Here is a 19,450-nt window from a genome sequence, read left to right as displayed (position 1 = left end):
AAGTTCATCAACAGAAACCCCCAAAAGTTATGGGCCCGGAGAGAGAAGAGGGGCACCTGCCAAGCGGGTTGATGGTTTCATGAGGCCTGGTGATTAAGCTTGTGATCTAATGGACTGGATCTGCATGTTGACTGGAATTGATTTGACTTAATGCACTGTGTATGATTAATAACCTGTGTGTACTATGCAATGCTAATAAATACAATGTACATGCTTATAAGCATGGGGTAAATCATGTAATGTACGATTATACATATAATGTAATATGTATGTATAAGATGTATGTACTCATTAATGTGGTGGTGCAAATATGCACAATGTACATAGTAGTATGTGACAAAATGGACTGTTTTAATACTGACATAGTACTTAATAATTTTGTAAATGTCTTATAATATAATTTCAGGGGATAGTTTAAGTAGAATTTCAGCTTTGGGTGTTGGCAGTGAAGTTTAGGGCTTCTTCCTTGAGTCTTAGGGAGGTGTGTTGTTCTCCTTTTCTGGCTTACAAGACCAGGGAAATGTGTTATACTACAAACACTCTTCATTTCAGGAAATTGTTTTCAATGATGCTAGTTACTGGCATTAGCACTAAAATTAAAAGAAAGTATAAAATAGATGCAAGTTGTCTGATAATGATGAAGGGGTGTTCTACGTGTTGTCCTCCAACCCAGGTTAGTGTTAATAGATCTGCCGTTAGCCCTCAAAATAAGAACTGGCTGAGAGGTCGGAATATTATGCTTCGCTCTTTGGGTGTGTGGAGTATTGGGATGAATGCTAGAATCAGTATTGAGAATAATAGGGCTAAGACTCCTTCTAGTTTGTTGGGGATTGATCTTAGAATTGCATATGTGAATAGAAAAGGTCACTCTGGTTTGATGTGTGGTGGTGTGTTAAGTGGGTTTGCCGGGGTGTAGCTGTAGGAGTCACCTAGCAAGTTGGGTGAAAATAAGACTAGTATTAGTGAGGCTAGGATTAGTAGTAGGGCACCTAGGATATCTTTGATTGTGTAATAGGGATGGAATGGAATTTTGTCTGTGTCAGATGGGATTCCTGTGGGGTTGTTGGATCCTGTTTCGTGGAGGAATAGTAGGTAGACAGCTGCTAGTGCTGTATTGATGAAAGGGAAAATGAAGTGAAAAGCGAAGAATCGTGTGAGTGTTGCTTTGTCTATGGAAAAGCCGCCTCAGATCCATTCAACAAGAGTGGTTCTGATGTATGGGATTGATGAGAGGAGGTTTGTAATAACTGTTGCTCCGCAGAATGATATTTTTCCTCATGGTAGTGCATAGCCTATAAATGCAGTAGCTATAACTGTAAGCAGTAGAATAATTCCAATGTTTCATGTTTCTTGAAAGGCATAGGATCCATAAGGTAGGCCACGTCCTACGTGAATGTAAAGGCAGATAAAGAACATGGAAGCTCCATTTGCATGCATGTATCAAACGATTCATCCGTAGTTGATGTCTCGACAGATGTGTACTACTGATGAGAAGGCAGTTGTGTCTGGTGTGTAGTGTATTGCTAGTATTAGGCCTGTTAGGATTTGTAGGATCAGGCAGATGCCTAGTAAAGAGCCAAAGTTATCATGATGAGATGTTTGATGGGGTTGGGAGGTCGATAAATGTGTTGTTGATGATTTTTATCAGTGGGTGAGTTTTTCGGATGTTGGTCATTGATGTTCTTATAGTTGAATGACAATGATGATTTTTCATGTCATTGGTCATGGTTGGAATCCATGTGAGAATAATGATGACATGTATTTTTTTAAGTGTTATTTTTGTGATCAGTTTTGTGGGGGCTTCTTATATATATATATATATATATATATAGAGAGAGAGAGAGAGAGAGAGAGAGAGAGATTGATTTATACATCTATATCTATATCTATCCCTCTCTATATATACATACACACATCAGTCTTCTTTATCCATTCATCTGTTGAGGACATTTAGGGTGCTTGCATATCTTGGCAACTGTAAATAATGCTGCAATGAACATCGAGGTGCGTGTATCTTTTCGAATTAGTGTTTTTGGTTGTTTTGGATATATACCCAGGAGTGGAATTGCTGTGTGTTCTATGTTTCATAGTTCTATGTGTTCTATGTGTTCTATGTGTTCATAGTTCTATGTTTAGTTTTTTGAGAAGCCTCCATACTATTTTCCACAGTGGCTGCACCAATTTACATTCCCACTAACAGTGTACACGTGTTCCTTTTTCTTCACATCCTTGCCAACATTTGTTATTTGTGTTCTTTTTGATGATGGCCATTCTGCCAAGTGTGGGGTGATATCTCATTGTGGTTTTGATTTGCATTTCCCTGATGATTAATGATGTTGTGCATCTTTTCATGTCCCTGTTGACCATCCACATTTCCTCTTTGGAAAACTGTCTATTCAGTTCTTCTGCCAATCTTTTTTTTTTTTTTTTGCGGTACGCGGGCCTCTCACTGTTGTGGCCTCTCCCGTTGCGGAGCACAGGCTCTGGATGCGCAGGCTCAGCGGCCATGGCTCACGGGCCTAGCCGCTCTGCGGCATGTAGCATCTTCCCGGACCGGGGCACGAACCCGTGTCCCCTGCATCGGCAGGCGGACTCTCAACCACTGCGCCACCAGGGAAGCCCAGGTCCCAATTTTTTATTTTTACTTTTATTTTCCTTGCCTGAGGAGGCATATCCAAAATAATATTGCTAAGACCGATGTCAAAGAGTGTACTGCCTATGTTTTCTCCTAGGAGTTTTATGATTTCAGGTCTTACATTTAAGTGTTTAAGCCATTTTGAATTTACTGTTGTATATGGTGTGAGGAAATAGTCCAGTTTGATTCTTTTATATATAGCTGTCCAGTGTTCCAACACAATTTATCAAAGAGACTGCCTTTTCCTCATTGTATATTCCTCCCTCCTTTGTCATAAATTAGTTTGCAGTCTAAGTGTGGTTCATTTCTGGTCTCACTATTCTGTTCCATTGATCTATGTGTCTGTTTTTGTGCCAGTATCATACTGTTTTGACTACTGTAGCTCTGTAGTATAGTCTGAAGTTAGAAAAACGTGACACCTCAAGTTTTTGGTCTTCTTTCTCAATATTGTTTTGGCTACTCAGGCTTTTTTTGTTCCCATACCTATTTTAGAATTCTTCATTCTAGTTCTGTGAAAATTTCCTTTGGAAGTTTGATAGGACATGCTTTGAATGTGTAGATTGCCTTAGGGATTAAGATCATTTGAACAATATTAATTCTTCCAATCCATGAGCTTAGTATATCTTTCCATTTATTTGTGTCATCTTCAATTTATTTTACCAATATGGTAGTAGTTTTATGAATTCAAGTGTTTTACCTCCTTGGTTGGATTTATCCCTATGTAATTTATCTTTTTTGATGCAATTGTAAATGGAATTGTTTTCTTAATTTCTTTTTGGTAACATTGTTGGTGTATGGAAATGAACAGATTTCTGTACATTAATGTTGTATCCTGCAACTTTAGTGAATTTATGTATTAGTTCTAATAGTATTTTGCTGGTGCCATAGGAATTTTCTATACATAGTTTCATGTCATCTGTAAAGAGACATGGTTTTACATCTGTCTTTTCAAATTGGGTTCCCTTTATTTCTTTTCCTTGACTGATTTCTGTTGCTAAGACTTCCAGTCCTGTGCTGAATAAAAGTGAGGAGAGTGGGCATCCTTGTCTTGTTTCTGATATTAGAGGAAATTCCATCAGCTTTTCATCATTGAGTATGATATTAGCTGTAGGTTTGACATATGTGGCCTTTATTAAGTTGAGGTATAATTCCTCTATACTCACTTTGCTGAGAGTTTTTATCATAAATGTATGTTGAATTTTGTCAAAAGCTTTCTCTGCAACTGTTGACATGATCATACGATTTTTATTCTTAAATTTGCTAATATGGTATATCATGTTTTTTGATTTGCAAATATTTACATCCCTGTGGTAACTCATACTTGCTCATGTTGTATGACCCTTTTAATGTAGTATTGAATTAAGTTTGCTGATATTTTGTTGAGGATTTTTGCATCTATGTTTATCAATGATGTTGGCCTATTTTTTTTTTATGGTGTCTTTGTCTTTTTTTAGTATCATGATGATGTTCGCCTCATAAAATGAGTTTGGAAGTGTTCCCTCCTCTTGAACTTTTTGGAATACTTTGGGAAAGACAGATGTTAACTTTTCTTTAAGTATTTTGTAGTATTAACTTATTAAGCCATCAGATCCTAGGCTTTTGTTTGTTGGGATATTTTTTATTATTGATTTCACTTTATTACTGGTAATCTGTACATGTTTTCTATTTCTTCTTGATTCATTCTTCATTGTATTTTTCTAGGAATTTATCCGTTTCTTCTAGGCTATCTACTTTTTGGTGTATAATTGTTCACAGAAATCACTTATAATCCTTTAGATTTCTGTGTGTTTAACTTCTTTTCATTTGATTTTATTGATTTGGGCCATCTGTCTTTTTTTCTGGGTAAGTCTGGCTAAAGGCTTATAAATTTTGTTTTTGTTTTTTTGTAACAGTTGTTAGTTTCATTGATAGACTATTTTTTCTCTATTTCATTTATTTCTGCTCTGATATTTATTATCTTTTTCCTTCTACTACCTTTGGGCTTTGTTCTTTTTATAGTTCCGTTAGCTGTAAGGTTAGATTTTTTACTTAAGAGTTTTTTTGTTGTTTCCTGAGGTAGGCTTGTGTCACTATATACTTCCCTCTTAGAACTATTTTTGCTGCATCCCATAGATTTTGGATCATTATGTTTCCATTTTCATTTGTCTCTGGTTATTTTTTAAATGTTTCCTTTGATTTCTTCTTGACCCACTGGTTGTTTATTAGCATATGGTTAACCCTCTCTGTGTTTGCCTTTTCTGCAGTTTTTTTTCCTTTAATTGATTTCTAGTCTCATACCATTGTGGTCAGATTAGATGCTTGATATGATTTCAGTCTTTTTAAGTTTACCAAGACGTGTATTGTGGCCCAGGATGTGATCTATCCTGGACAGTGTTTCATGTGCACTTGAAAAGAATGTGTATTCTTCTGTTGGGGGGTATAATGTCCTGTATGTATTTATTTAGTACATTTTGTATAATGTGTGCTTAAGGCCAGTTATTCCTTATTGGTTTTTGGTCTAGTTGATCTGTCCATTGATGTAAGTAGAGTGTTAAAAGTCCCTTATTATTATTCTGTTACTGTCAATTTCTCATTATATGATTGTTAAGTTTTGCTTTATGTAATTAGGTGTTCCTATTTTGGGTGCATTTATACTTATGTTATATTCTCTTGTTGGATTAGTCCCTTTATCATTATGTAATGTCCATCTTTTTTCCTTATTAAAGTCTTTGTTTTAAATTCTGTTTTGTCTAATATAAATATTGTTTCCCCAGCTTTCTTTTCATTTCCATTTGCACAGAATATCATTTTCCATCCTATCACTTTCAGTCTGTGTGTCTTTAGAGCTGAAGGGAGTCTCCTGTAGGCAGCATAAATATGAGTCTTGTTTTTGTTTTAATTCCTTCAGCCACTCTGTGTACTTTGATTGGAGCATTAAAATTGTGGTCTTTTTATTCCACTTAGGAAGGTCCCGTTAACATTTCTTGTAAGTCCAGTTGAGTGGCACTGAACTCTTAGCTTCTGCTTGTCTGTAAAACTCTTTATCTCTCTGTCAAATCTGAATGATAGCCTTGCCACATACAGTATTCCTGGTTGAAGGTTTTTTCTTTCATCATTTTGGCTATGTTATTAAAATCCCTTGTGGCCTGCAAATTTTCTGCAAAGTCAGAGAGTTCCCTTTTAAGTATGTAGTTGAATTTCTCTTGCTACTTTTAATATTCTCTCTTTCTTTATAATTTCTGCCATTTAAATTATAATGTGTCTTGTTGTGGTCCTCTTTGTGTTCATCTTCTTTGGGACTCTCTGTGCTTCCTGAAACTGATGTCTGTTTCCTTCCCCAGGTTAAGGAAGTTTTTATTTATTATTTTTTCAAATAAATTCTCTCCCGTTTTCTTCTTTTCTCTTCTACTTCTGGGACCCCTATAATGCAAATGTTAGCATGTTTGATGTCATCACAGAGGTCTCTTAAGCTATCCTCATTTTTTAAAGTTATTTTTTCTCCTTCTGTTCAGTTTGGGTGATATCTACTAATTTATCTTCCAGTTTACTGATCCATTCCTCTGTACCATCTTGTCTACTGTTGATTTCTTCTAGTGTATTTTTTAAATTTATGTTACTCTCTTCTTCAGCTCTATTTGGTTTTTCATTATATTTTTAAAAGCTTTATTAAAATTCTCCTGTGTTCATCCATTCTTCTGCCAAGTTTGTTAAGCAACTTTATGGTCACTTGCTTGAACTCTTTATCAGGTAGGTTGCTTATCTCTTCTTTGTTTATTTATTTTTTCTGCAGTCTTGTCTTATTCCTTCATTTGGAGAATATTCCTCTTTCTTCTTATTTTTCCTAACTCATTATGTTTGCTTCTATGTATCAGATAGGTTGGTTATGTTTCCCAATCAATCGTAGTGAAGTAACCTTGTTTTGGATATGTCCTTTGGGGCATAGCAACACTCTCCCCTCTGATCCTGAGAGCTATATGCTCTAGGGGTGCCCTTCACTGGACTGTGTGGGCCATTCTGTTGTGGTGGGGCTGAGGAAGGTGAGCATATTGGTCTGGTTGACTTTCAGCCCTGCCGTCTTTGGTGGCTGCCAGCCCATTGGTGGATGGGGCCTAGTCCTGGCATGGTTGGCTGTGTAGCGTAGGGAGTCCCAGAGCTGGTGCTGGCCACTGGTGGGCATGGCTGGGTCCTAGCATGGCTGGCAGCAGGGTCCTTGAGGTCCCTAGGCTGATATAGATCACTGTTGGGCCGCTGATCCCCAGACACTAATAGGCTACAGGAAGGACTCCAAAATGGTGCTTGCCAGCACCACTGTCCTCGTGGAAGAAGGAGCTCCATAAAACGGCTGCCTCCAGAGTCTGTGCCCTCAGGTAGCATACCAATTGTCTCCTGCTTCTCTGGGAAGCTCTCTAAGATCAACCAGTGTGTCTGACCCAGGTTCCTTTCAAATTACAGCCTCTGCAGTCTGACTTGGAGCATATGAGATTTTTAGTGCACCCTTTAAGAGCAATGTCTCTGTTTCCTACAGCCCCCCAGCTCCCATGCACAAGCAACACTGGTCTTCAAAGCCAGATATGCTTCCTGATTGCAGGTTCCCTAAGCCGTGGAGCCTGATGTGGGGCTCGGACCCCTTTCTCCTTGAGGAGAATCTCTGCAGTTGTGATTATCCTCCTGTCTGTTTGTGGGCTGTCTACCTGTGGGTGGTCTATATGTAGTCTCTGACACTCCCACCCATCTCTTTGTCATTCCTTCTTTATACCTTTGGTTGTGGAAAGTGTTTTCTGCTGGCCTTCATGTCATTTTCGTAGACAGTTGCTCTGTAAATTGTTGTAATTTTGGTGTGCCCATGGGAGAGGGGAACTCAGGGTCTTCCTACTCCACCATCTTGGCCACGTTTAATAACCTGTAATCTTATTACACAAATTGTTAATATTTGAATCAATTATATATTCCAAGTAAAACAACTGTCTTACACATAGGCATGTGCATACCATGCACACACACACACATACATGTTCACAGAAACCAAAAATCAGGTGAAAATAAATTTAGTGTTAGTTTTATTCACTACTCCTCCCCCCCTTGCCACAAAAAGGCATTCCACTAAGGTATTCTTTTTTTTTTAATATTTATTTATTTGTCTTCATTGAGTCTTAGTTGTGGCACACAGGATCTTTGTTGCAGCATGCAGGATCTTTTGTTGCAGCATGTAGGCTTCTCTAGTTGTGGCATGTGGGCTTCTCTCTAGTTGTGGTGCATGGGCTCCAGAGCATGTGGGCTCAGTAGCTGCAGCACACAGTCTCTCTAGTTGTGGTGCACGGGCTCCAGAGGGCTCAGGCTCAGTAGTTGCAGTTTGCAGGCTCAGTTGCTCCACGACCTGTGGGATCTTAGTTCCCCAACCAAGGATTGAACCCTCACCCCCTGCATTGGAAGGCGGATTCTTAACCACTGGATCACCTGGGAAGTTCTCCTATTGCACATTTAATACATTACTGTATAGTGTAAGCATACCTTTTTTTTTTCTGGTTTATTTCTCTAGTTTCTTTTTTTTAAAATTTTTATTGGAGTATAGTTGCTTTACACTATTGTGTTAGTCTATACTGTACGGCAAAGTGAATCAGCTGTATGTATACATATATCCCCTCTTTTTTGGATTTCCTTCTCATTTAGGTCACCACAGAGCACTGAGTAGAGTTCCCTGTGCTATACAGCAGGTTCTCATTAGTTGTCTCTTTTATACATAGTATCAGTAGTGTATATATGTCAATCCCAATCTCCTAATTCATCCCACCCCCCGTTCCCCTTTTGTATCCATATGTTTGTTCTCTACATCTGTGTCTCTATTTCTGCTTTGTAAATAAGATCGTCTATACCAGTTTTTCAGATTCCACATATATGCGTTAATATACAATATTTGTTTTTCTCTTTCTGACTTACTTCACTCTGTATGACAGTTGCTAGGTCCATCTGTGTCTCTACAATTGACCCAATTTCATTCCTGTTTATGGCCGAGTAATATTCCATTGTATATATTTACCATGTCTTCTTTATCCATTCCTCTGTTGATGGACATTTAGGTTACTTCCATATCCTGGCTATCTTAAATAGTGCTGCAGTGAACCTTGAGGTGCATGTGTCTTTTTGAATTATGGTTTTCTCTGGGTATATGCCCAGTAGTGGGATTGCTGGGTCACTTGGTAGAATATTCTTAATTCAAAAGCCAGATTCCTTGAAAAGAGTTCTTCTTTTGTGAGCCTGTAATAAGGTGTGAGAAAGTCCTATAATCACACAGCTTTAAAGTCTTTGATTTCTGTATACACCAAGAGCAAAAAAAAAAAAAAGTATACTGTTTTTCCATTTACTTTTGAGTAATTTTCATTATGATTAAAACATATGCAAAGGTAAAATTCATTTCATACTTTTGAAAAGGACACTGTTTCCCAGTTATAAATTATATTATAATTTTTCAAAGAAATCACACAATTTATCAAATGCCTCATATGCAACTTACATAATTTTTCTTGTTCCTTTTTAGTTGATATTGTTGTATTCAGTAATAAAGTTAACTCATAAACCATTCAATTTTCTTTTTTTTGAAGCATAATCTACCAAGAACCTTTGGAAATGAGTTCATTTATATAAGAGTGTCATGACTTTTTTTTCAAGTTTTACATCAACCACATCACTGAATTATTGAAAAAATAATTATTGACAATTTTTTTGAAATCTTGGTTTACATTTGACATTCAAGCCATGGAGACACCACCTGATATCACATAAGGCATCATAATTCCTTATTTCTAGAAAACGAAAACAAAACACACACACACACACACACACACACACACACACACACACACACACTGTGAGACATATTGAAACATATCTATACATGAATACCTAAGACATCTCAAACTTATCCTATCCAACCCAGAATACTTCTTCCTTCTCTTGGTCTCTTCATCTTCTCAATTTGCTTCTCCTTCCTTCCATGTGCTCAGTCAAATCTTGCATCAACTTTGAATCCTCTCTTTCACTAGGTCACTCTCTCCATATCAAAGCTCTAAGATGCCCCACACCTCTGTTTCTACTGCTTTTGTATCTCTGCTTAGAAGTTTATCCCAATTACTCACTACCTGCCTGCATTTTCTTCCCTTCAAACTCTTCTCAGTCCAGCAGCCAGAAGGATTCCTATAGAGTCACTCTGCTCAAACCACTCTTATGGCTCTCTACCAAGCCTAAAGGCCAAAGACCTAAAATTACTCACATGGCCCTGTGAAATGTGTTCCTGCCTCTACATCTCTGACCTCAGCCAGTATCACTTTCTTTTCACTCATGTTGCTCCTGCCTCACCCCCCTTGCTGCTTCTTGAGCAAAAACATATCAGACAGTCTCTTCCTGGGGTCTTTGCACTCCATTCGGCCTCTTTCTGAAACACTCTTCCTTACTTCCTTACTTGTCCACATGGTTTATTCTTTTATATCATTGATGTCTGTCCATGCTTAAAGGCCAACTTCTCCATGAAGTCTCCTCTGACCCTTCTATTAAAAACTGAAACTTCCCATTCTAGTACTTCCTCTCCTCTAACCCTGCTTTCTCTTTTGTTGTGGCCTTATAAACTTTTAGCAAACTATATCTTTTATTTGTTTATCCTGTTCATGTCTGCTTCCTTCACTAAAATGTGAGTTACGTGAGGACAGGATTTCCATCTTTTTGGGTCGCTTCTGTATGCCCTATCTATAGAATATTAGTATGTAGTAGATCTTTGATAAATATTTTTAATGAGTTAATAATGCAGGAGCTTGACTTGTACTTCTATCTTAAAATATTTGATAGAATACATGAAAAAAGTTTCTACAAATAATTATCTTCCGACAGAAATATTGAACTAAGTAAGAGAAAGAACATGCAGAGTTGAGGATGGTTCATGAAGGAACCACCAAAATAGGTTCACAACTTGGATACTGCTAGTTCTCCAGGAGCTCAGTTTTTCTGCTTTCCCAAAGCTCAAGTATCCTGGGTACAAAATTAGATGCACGTTATGAATTGGCATTGGTTATTCAGTAGATATGAGAGAAAACAATACATTATGTGAATTAATTTACATTAAGATAAAATTATATGAAATCAAAACATGGTATTTCCAATTTGAATATATTAATAGCCCTTTTATTTTTGTGCCTTGGTGGTATTTCCAAATCAGTAACAGTGTAATAAATTTTGTTGGGAAATCAGTGTTGGCAACTTGAGCCACATCTAGAGAATTTTTTTTTTTTTTACAAAGTCTATTTCTAGTCACTCACTTCTGGGATTCCATTGCTAACATCCTGCTAGTAGCTGCTATATTCTGATCTCCAGGTGAGTGAAGACAGCAAGTTTGGGCATGTACATCTAACACCTAGCTAGAGAGAATAATTATTTGTTAGCTATGATTCAATTTTAAAACTTTGTGTGTCGTGTCTCACATATTTCATTCACTGGAAAATGTTCAGGAGTGAGTGTGTTATTCAATTCATTTTCGACTAAGGTTATGATGATTCATAGGGCATTAAGTTTAAAATGTTTACTCAGGAAAAGAATAAGATTATACTTTAAGCTAAAAACTAAATAGCCTTTCAGTGTAGTACCTATCATATCATCCTATGAATTTTCATATCTATTTGTATTTCTCCCTATATTTCTTAATGAGTTGGAAAAGAAAGAAATTTACATAATGATAATATAATTTATATGTACGTGAATTAATGTTAAAATTACAAAAGAAGAAGTATTGGTATATTTTATTACATTTTATTTACTATATTAACACATTTTTATTATACATATTTCATAACAAGGTCGTGTTAATAATTTATTCATATTTAAAAGTGTTTAAAGTTTAAGTAACTTTATTGATCATGATTTTACAATATCATTTTCTTTGAAAATGCATCAAAAGAATAAAAAAAATAAACAAAATTGGACTTCCCTGGAGGTGCAGTGGTTGAGAGTCTGCCTGCCGATGCAGGGGACACGGGTTCATGCCCCTGTCCGGGAAGATCCCACATGCCGCGGAGTGGCTAGGCCCGTGAGCCATGGCTGCTGAGCCTGCGTGTCCGGAGCCTGTGCTCCGCAATGGGAGAGGCCACAACAGTGAGAGGCCCGCGTACTGCAAAATAAATAAATAAATAAAATAAACAAAATTAAGTACTTTTAAGAGTGTTTTGATAAAGAAGGCAATTTTGTATATAATCCAATATATCTTTCTTGCCCCAAATCCAACATATTAAATTCTTATCGTGATATGACAGTCACATAGAAACTGCTTTAATATTGATCATATAGCCTAAATTCTTAAAACAGACTTGACTAAACATGGACTCAGCCTCACTACTTTGAATACAATCCACTAGACTGTGTAGCATCTGAAGTTTACCTTGTTTTATTTTGAATATTTAAATTTGGCTTTAATTTAAAATTATGGAAATAGCTTCTCCAAAGTTATTTCCTGTATATCTACATTTATTTAAAATGACTTTTAACTGTTTATTGAGGTATAATTCAATTATAGGGGTTGTATAAGATTTCAAAAATTATTATTATATGTATCTACCTTTATAGTATTGTAGAGAGTATTTTCACTGCCCTAAAATTCCTTTGCATTCATTCCTGCCTATTCATTCTTCCCTCGCCTCTAACCCTTGACCACTACTAACCTTTTTAGTGTCTCCATAGTTTTGCCTTTTCCAGGTTTGTATGGTTAGAATCACACAGTACCTAGGCTTTTCAGATTGACTTCTTTTACTTAGTTACATGCATTTAAATTCCTCCATGTATTTTCATGGCTTTATATTTTATTTCTTCTTAGCGCTGAATAATATTCCATTTTCTGGATGGACCACAGTTTATTTGTCCATTCACCTACTACTGAAGGACATAATGGTTACTTCCAAGTTTTGGCAATTATGAATAAAGCTACTGTAAACATCTGGGGGCAGGTTTTGTCCCGTGAGCTTGACAACATATTGACACATACAACCATTATCCACATAATCAAGAGATATATGAATAAATATCTATATACTTTTATATCAATCCCTATACCTATTTCTATATCTCTATCCACACACTTATATGTGAAATTTTTTATTTCTTATTTTCATGCACAGATCTATGAGTTTTTTGTTGTTGTTTATAACTTTTATTTTTTAAATTAATTTTTATTGGAGTATAGTTGCTTTACAATGTTGTGTTAGCTTCTACTGTACAGCAAAGTATCTCAACTATGTGTATACTTATATCCCCTTTTTTTTTTGGATTTCCTTTCCATTTAGGTCACCACAGAGCATTGAGTAGAGTTCCTTGTGCTATACAGTAGGTTCTCATTAGTTATCTATTTCATACATAATATCAATAGTGTATATATGTCAATCCCAATCTCCCAATTCCTCTCACCCCCCCACCCCTTTCCCCCTAGGGATCAATACATTGGTTCTCTAAGTCTTTGTCTCTGTTTTTGCTTTGCAAATAAGATCATCTATACCATTTTTCTAGATTCCACACTCATGCACTAATATGTGATATTTGTTTTTCTCTTCCTGACTTACTTCACTCTGTATGACAGTCTCTAGGTCCATCCACATCTCTCTACAAATGACCAATTTGGTTCCTTTTTATGGCTGAGTAATATTCCATTGTATATATGTACTATGTCTTCTTTATCCATTTCTCTGTTGATGGACATTTAGGTTGCTTCCGTGTTCTGGTTGTTGTAAATTGTGCTGCTATGAACATTGGGGTGCATGTATCTTTTTGAATTATGGTTTTCTCTGGGTAAATGCCCAGTCGTGGGATTGCTGGGTCATATGGTAGTTCTATTTTTAGTTTTCTAAGGAACCTCAATACTGTTCTCCATAGTGGCTCTATCAATTTACATTCCCACCCACAGTGCAGGAGGGTTACCTTTTCTCCACACCCTTTCCAGCATTTATTTTTTGTAGAATTTTTGATGATGGCTATTCTGACCGGTGTGAGGTGATACTTCATTGTAGTTTTGATTTGCATTTCTCTAATAATTAGTGATGTTGAACATCTTTTCATGAGCCTCTTGGCCACCTGTATGTCTTCTTTGGAGAAATGTCTATTTAGGTCTTCTAACCATTTTTGGATTGGGTTATTTGTTTTTTTGATATTGAGCTGCATGAGTTGTTTCTATATTTTGGAGATTAATCCTTTGTCTGTTCCTTCATTTGGAAATATTTTCTCCCATTCTGGGGGCTGTCTTTTCATCTTGTTTATGGTTTCCTTTGCTCTGCAAAAGCTTTTAAATTGAAGTAGGTCCCATTTGTTTATTTTTGGTTTTATTCTCATTACTCTAGGAGGTAGGTCAAAATAGATCTTGCTGCAATTTACATCAAAGGGTGTTCTGCCTATGTTTTCCTCTAAGAGTTTTATAGTTTCTGGCCTTACATTTAGGTCCTTAATCCATTTTGGATTTATTTTTGTGTATGGTGTTAGGGAGTGTTCTAATTTCGTTCTTTGACATGTAGCTGTCCAGTTTTCCCAGCACCACTTATTGAAGAGGCTGTGTTTTCTCCTTTGTATATTCTTACCTCCTTTATCATAGATTAGGTGAACATAGGTGTTAAGGAAACAATCCCATTTACCACTGCAACAAAGAAAATAAAATACCTAGGAATAAACCTACCTAAGGAGGCAAAACCCTGTATGCAGAAAACTGTAAGATACTGATGAAAGAAATCAAAGATGTCACAAACAGCTGGAGAGGTATACCATGTTCTTTGCCTGGAAGAATCAATACTGTGAAAATTACTATACTACCCAACACAATCTACACATTCAGTGCAATTCCTATCAAATTACCAATGGCGTTTTTCACAGAACTAGAACAAAAAAATTTCCAATTTGTATGGAAACACGAAACACTGAATAGCTAAAGCAATCTTGAGAAAGAAAAACAAAGCTGGAGGAATCAGACTCCCTGACTTCAGACTATACTACAAAGCTACAGTAATCAAAACAGTATTGTACTGGCACAAAAACAGAAATATAGATCAATGGAACAGAATAGAAAACCCACAGATCTATGAGTTTTAAGACCTGTTTAGCATTTTGTAATTACTACCAAAATCAAGATACTAGACAGATCCATCAATCAACCAGTAATACTCCCTAATGCTTTTCCTCCACAGTCAAACCTTCCCTGCTGATCTGATTTCTGTCCATATACTTTCACCTTTTCCAGAGTGACATATGAATGAAATCATGCAGTTTGTAACCTTTTGACATTAGACTGACATCACTATCTAATGCATTTAATATTTCAGTAAGGTAGCGTTCGTTTTTAAGTTATTAGAGTACATGTATAAAAGTCAATATATAGTTAGCCATATTTTTTTAAGTTTTTGATCCTATGGCTGTGCTTTAACTTGTATTTGGAGCATCATCAGTCTATGTTCAATAAATGTAAAACCTATTGTAATATTTTTAACAGTATCTTGGTTGAAAGGTACTAGGATATTTTTCTCCTTGAAACATTAAATACTTCAAGCTAATTTCAGTATTATATTTCCAGAATATATTGATTATTCAGCTGACCTTTTCTATTCTCTCCCCAGTTTTTTCAGAGGGAGGAAGATTTTCATGTGCTGGTTTGTCTTTTTGAGAAGTCAGTTGCAACCTTAGGCTTTGTTGGTCTGGGTCTCCTGAGAAACATCATGAGACACGAGGCCTGTTTATTTCTTCCAAGGCTTTATTGTACTGGCAAAGACTGCCCTTTCCCAGATGTCTATTTTATTTCTCAAGTTGTGGAAACTGTTTAAAGGTTAGCAGAATCAGAGATTCAAGTGGAATACATCCTTGGCATTGGGAGCATGAAGGTCATTGCCACATTCCACAAAATGATTATACTTTCCTATCAGACACTTTTCAATCTGATCCAATCTATCAGAAAAGTCAATATTTGCATTCTGTTGAATATGCATGACCATTAGTGTTTGAAGAAGGGGCTACTTGATATGTGCACTTGTATGATTATCTTGTTTGCATTCACAAGAAATTATCTGAAAATCCTCTAATGATTCAAAGACTTGCTGTAAGGGGTTATTTCATTATTTGAATTAGTTCTGCTGCAACTTTAAACTGACTTAGCATTTTACATCATTTAATTTAAAATAAATCGCCAGAAAAGGGAAAAAAATAAAATGTCTAAGAAATAACCTCTTTGTCATAAAATGTCAGATGTATATATGGAAACAAAGTTTCAATATTTTCATCATAGTCCTGGTTTTGTTAATCGTAAAAGTGTACGCAGTGAAGGAGTTTGTCTTCCTGGGTGTTTCTCATATTTTAATAAAGCCAACTAGCTTCCACTGAAAGTTATAATATGTCAGTTTTTAATTGATAAATAATTTTCAAGCTTTATATTCTATAGAATTTTCTTCTTTTTGAGATTTAGCATGTCTTTGAGAAGGATTGACTGTCACTATAATTTATTTACACATATTCTGGATTTTTTGTTGTTGTTTTGCTCTGTATCACCTTTTGTAATGATCCATCTTCTGTTTTCAGTGATTCTGTTAACTGAAATACAATGGGATTGCCTTTGTCTGCTTGGCTACCTGTGATTTCCTTATTTTAAACCCCATGTTTTGTGATTCCTAGGCTATGCAAATAGCGAAATCTTACTAATTACCTCATGAGACCAAACCTCTGTACTTTCTCTAAATTCTATTTACCGTTCCAATTTTGTGAAATCAAAGAAATGCTACAGCTTATCTGATACTGGAAGCATCTTTCAACTCTCATGAGTTTCCTAAGTTGCTCTTTTAGTGGTTTTTAATTCAGTCAAGTAGTCTCAACAAAATTTATAGTACCCTCTTTGTACCTTTAGTTTAAAATTTCAAACTGAAATAGAGTAAGTTTCTTTACGTCTCTGAGATTCACTTTTTGAGTCTGTAAAATGATGAAGTTGAACTAGGAAAACCCTAAATTTTATTTTGATTGGTAGTTTGACCCTTACTGATCTCTCAAAGCCCAGCTGAACGTTGCCAGTCTCTTGCACCGGGGTCATGAAATTGATGGTGTGCTCTGGTATGAAGTCCTTCACTGAGATCTGTAAGCCTGCAATTAGAATCTGTTGGAGCCCTTGAGTAGGAATAACCCTCCTAACTCTGACTTCCTCTATTAGGCTTGGTAAACTCACTGAAGTCTCATTTTATATAGTATTTAAACTGTTCCTTAAGAATTATAAGCCTACTCTTGTATTTAGAAAGTTTTTCTCCTTTCCCTACCATCCCAAAATATCTTTCTCACTGCTTTGTTACTGTTTCCAAAAACCCACCAGAAGAGATACATTCATTTGGATTAAGAAGTTTTTGTGAACACAAATAAAAACAATCATTGCCACAACAAAACCTCTGTGAGCCATAACATAGAAAGATATAAGTAATAAAAAAGGAATTGGGATTGTTTTTAAATTAGGTTTCCTCTACATGACAGTTAACGGATTAGATTTAATAAGGAAAAACTAGGTGTGGTATGTGTGTCTTCCCCGGAATCACTGCAGGTTTAGGTTCCTCCTTCCCTTGGGCATCAAAGCCAATTTCATAACTTGTAGTTTTCAAATATCATAGTTTTAGGAGTCATCTGTCAAAACTTCTGATTTTTGACAGATGATTGACTGATCTGTGGTTAAGTTCCCCAGATACCTAGTGTTAATTAAATCTGACTCTTGTTTTCAGCAGTTATTTAAACAGGAACAGCTAAAGGCAGACTGAAGCCGTGAATGCACGGTACCTGCAGCCACCCTTCTTCCTGTGTTCTGTGTCTCCATCACCTCATGCTTACTTTTCAGAAAGCTTTTGAGGTGAAAAATCTGGCTTCCACTCTCCATGCAGTCATCTCATTCTAGGAACTAAGATTTAAAGATGCTTCCACATTGGAAACAATTCTGAAATCCCCCAATTATTAATTTTAAAAACTCATTTAATCCATACATTTATTCCTCTAGCTTCTTTCACTATTTATTCTTTAAACAAATGTTTTTAAAGTTTTACAAATACCATGATCTTTGGTAAACACTAAGGTTACAACTGTGATGGGTTTCATTCCCTACTTGCAAACACCTTATATTCTAAGAGAAAGAGGTGTGCAAAAATCATAACAACTTTTAGGTCTCTATAGATTTTTATGTAAATCAATTTCATTCACCATTGTTATATAAATGTTCAATTTAAATATATGCATTTAAAGGGCATATTAATTAATAGATTATTTTAACGTCAAGAATTCAAAGTTTCCATACCTTTTCAAGGTAAAGAATATATCTAAACACTAAAATACCAAGTTGAAGATCAATTCCAAAGAACTGAAAGGGAGAAATCCAAACCTATATTTGCTACAAAGTATTATCAGGGTGAACTAGTCACGTGCTCTGAAGTGAGACTGTAATTACATGTCATTGTGGAAATAACAAGAAGTATAATGGCATATCACTGGAGTAAAGAAAGAAAATATGGGGAAAATATTATATATATATATATTATAAGCAGTATTTGGTAACAGTTACCTACACTTCCTGAATTAAATAAATAATTCTGAATTAAACAATGTCCCGAGAGTATGAAAGTTTTACATTTTTTTGTTGTAGTATATCAAAAGGCAAAGAGCTTTGCTAGGTAATCTCTGGAAGTCTTTACACTACTCTGATTTCTTACTGGAAACACTATAAAATGCAAAATGATCATTATAACAGTAAAGCATTTTCATTATCTTTTAATGGATCTAACTTCTGGTTTAAAATGTGTGCTGTGCACGATAGCGAATTTCAATTGAGGAAGCTAGGATTTTATATCTGTATTTTAGTAAAGAGGTAACACATGTTGGTTCTCTCATCAAATCTTTTCCTATACTGACTTTTCAGAAAATATGTATCTTAGAACTATAAAGTGTTTTTCGTTTTTTTTTGCTTTTGGCAGAAAAAAGGAGCAAAGATTTTATACATGCTAAGTTTTGCAAAAATTACTTGAAGAAAGTACAACCATGTTGTGCTTATTATTAAATTCCTTTTATGCTTCTTTTTTTAAGAGAAGGGATTGGTGTCTTGAATAGATAAATTTAGAGAACAAGCTAGAGTATAAAAATACCACTCACTTTTCTCTGATTTCCACATGATACAGATGACAAATGAGAGACAAAAATTAAACTGAAGACTATAAGGAAAAAAAGAGAAGATAGAGAAGATGAAAATGTAGGGAGAGAGTTATGATGAGCAAAGAAAGAGACAAATGGGAGGGAAAAAAACTGCCATGTTTAGGAATAAAGAAAACAAAAGAACAGGTGCCTGTGGATATAACTTGTCATTTGTTCTTTGGTCTTAAGCAGCTGCTTCTTCTTTCCCAATGTTTGTTTTTAAATCCATCTGCCTCTTGATAATGTATTCAGCTCCTTAAATGTTCTTCTTTCTTTCTTTTTTTGGTTGGAAATAACTGAAGTATATTTCTCTAGAAAAAGTTTGGCCTTAGATATAAAAAATGCATAATGTCAGATTTGCATTTGAGGTCTTTATATGAAATCATGAATTGAATATATACATATATATATATATATATATATATATATTCCTTAGCTTTCCAATAGGACTAGAAGCAATCACTTAGAGTAAGACTGAAAATAACATACAGCCCACATCTTGATTTTTCAGTACCATTCCCCACTAACTTGGATAAGAGATCCTTGAGAAATGGGTGATCCCACATCTGGGCAGCATTGAATATGCTCTTATTACAGAAAGCAAAGAAGTGCCCAGAGACAACAGGGTCATGTCCAAAGAACATAATA

The 19,450-nt window shown here is 35.7% G+C and overlaps 1 protein-coding gene and 1 pseudogene across 3 annotated transcripts in view; one reads left to right on the top strand and one right to left on the bottom strand.

Annotated features, from left to right (window-relative positions):
- FSTL5 (follistatin like 5) overlaps positions 1–19,450 on the top strand; it is a 630,648-nt gene that overhangs the window by 102,224 nt on the left and 508,974 nt on the right. The window lies entirely within an intron of this gene.
- LOC132519621 (cytochrome b-like) lies at positions 544–1,675 on the bottom strand (annotated as a pseudogene).

The sequence above is a fragment of the Lagenorhynchus albirostris genome, chromosome 4 (assembly GCF_949774975.1).
Source record: "Lagenorhynchus albirostris chromosome 4, mLagAlb1.1, whole genome shotgun sequence".
Taxonomy (NCBI): domain Eukaryota; kingdom Metazoa; phylum Chordata; class Mammalia; order Artiodactyla; family Delphinidae; genus Lagenorhynchus; species Lagenorhynchus albirostris.
Note: the sequence above shows the minus strand (reverse complement) of the source record. Positions and strands in the feature narration are given on the sequence as shown.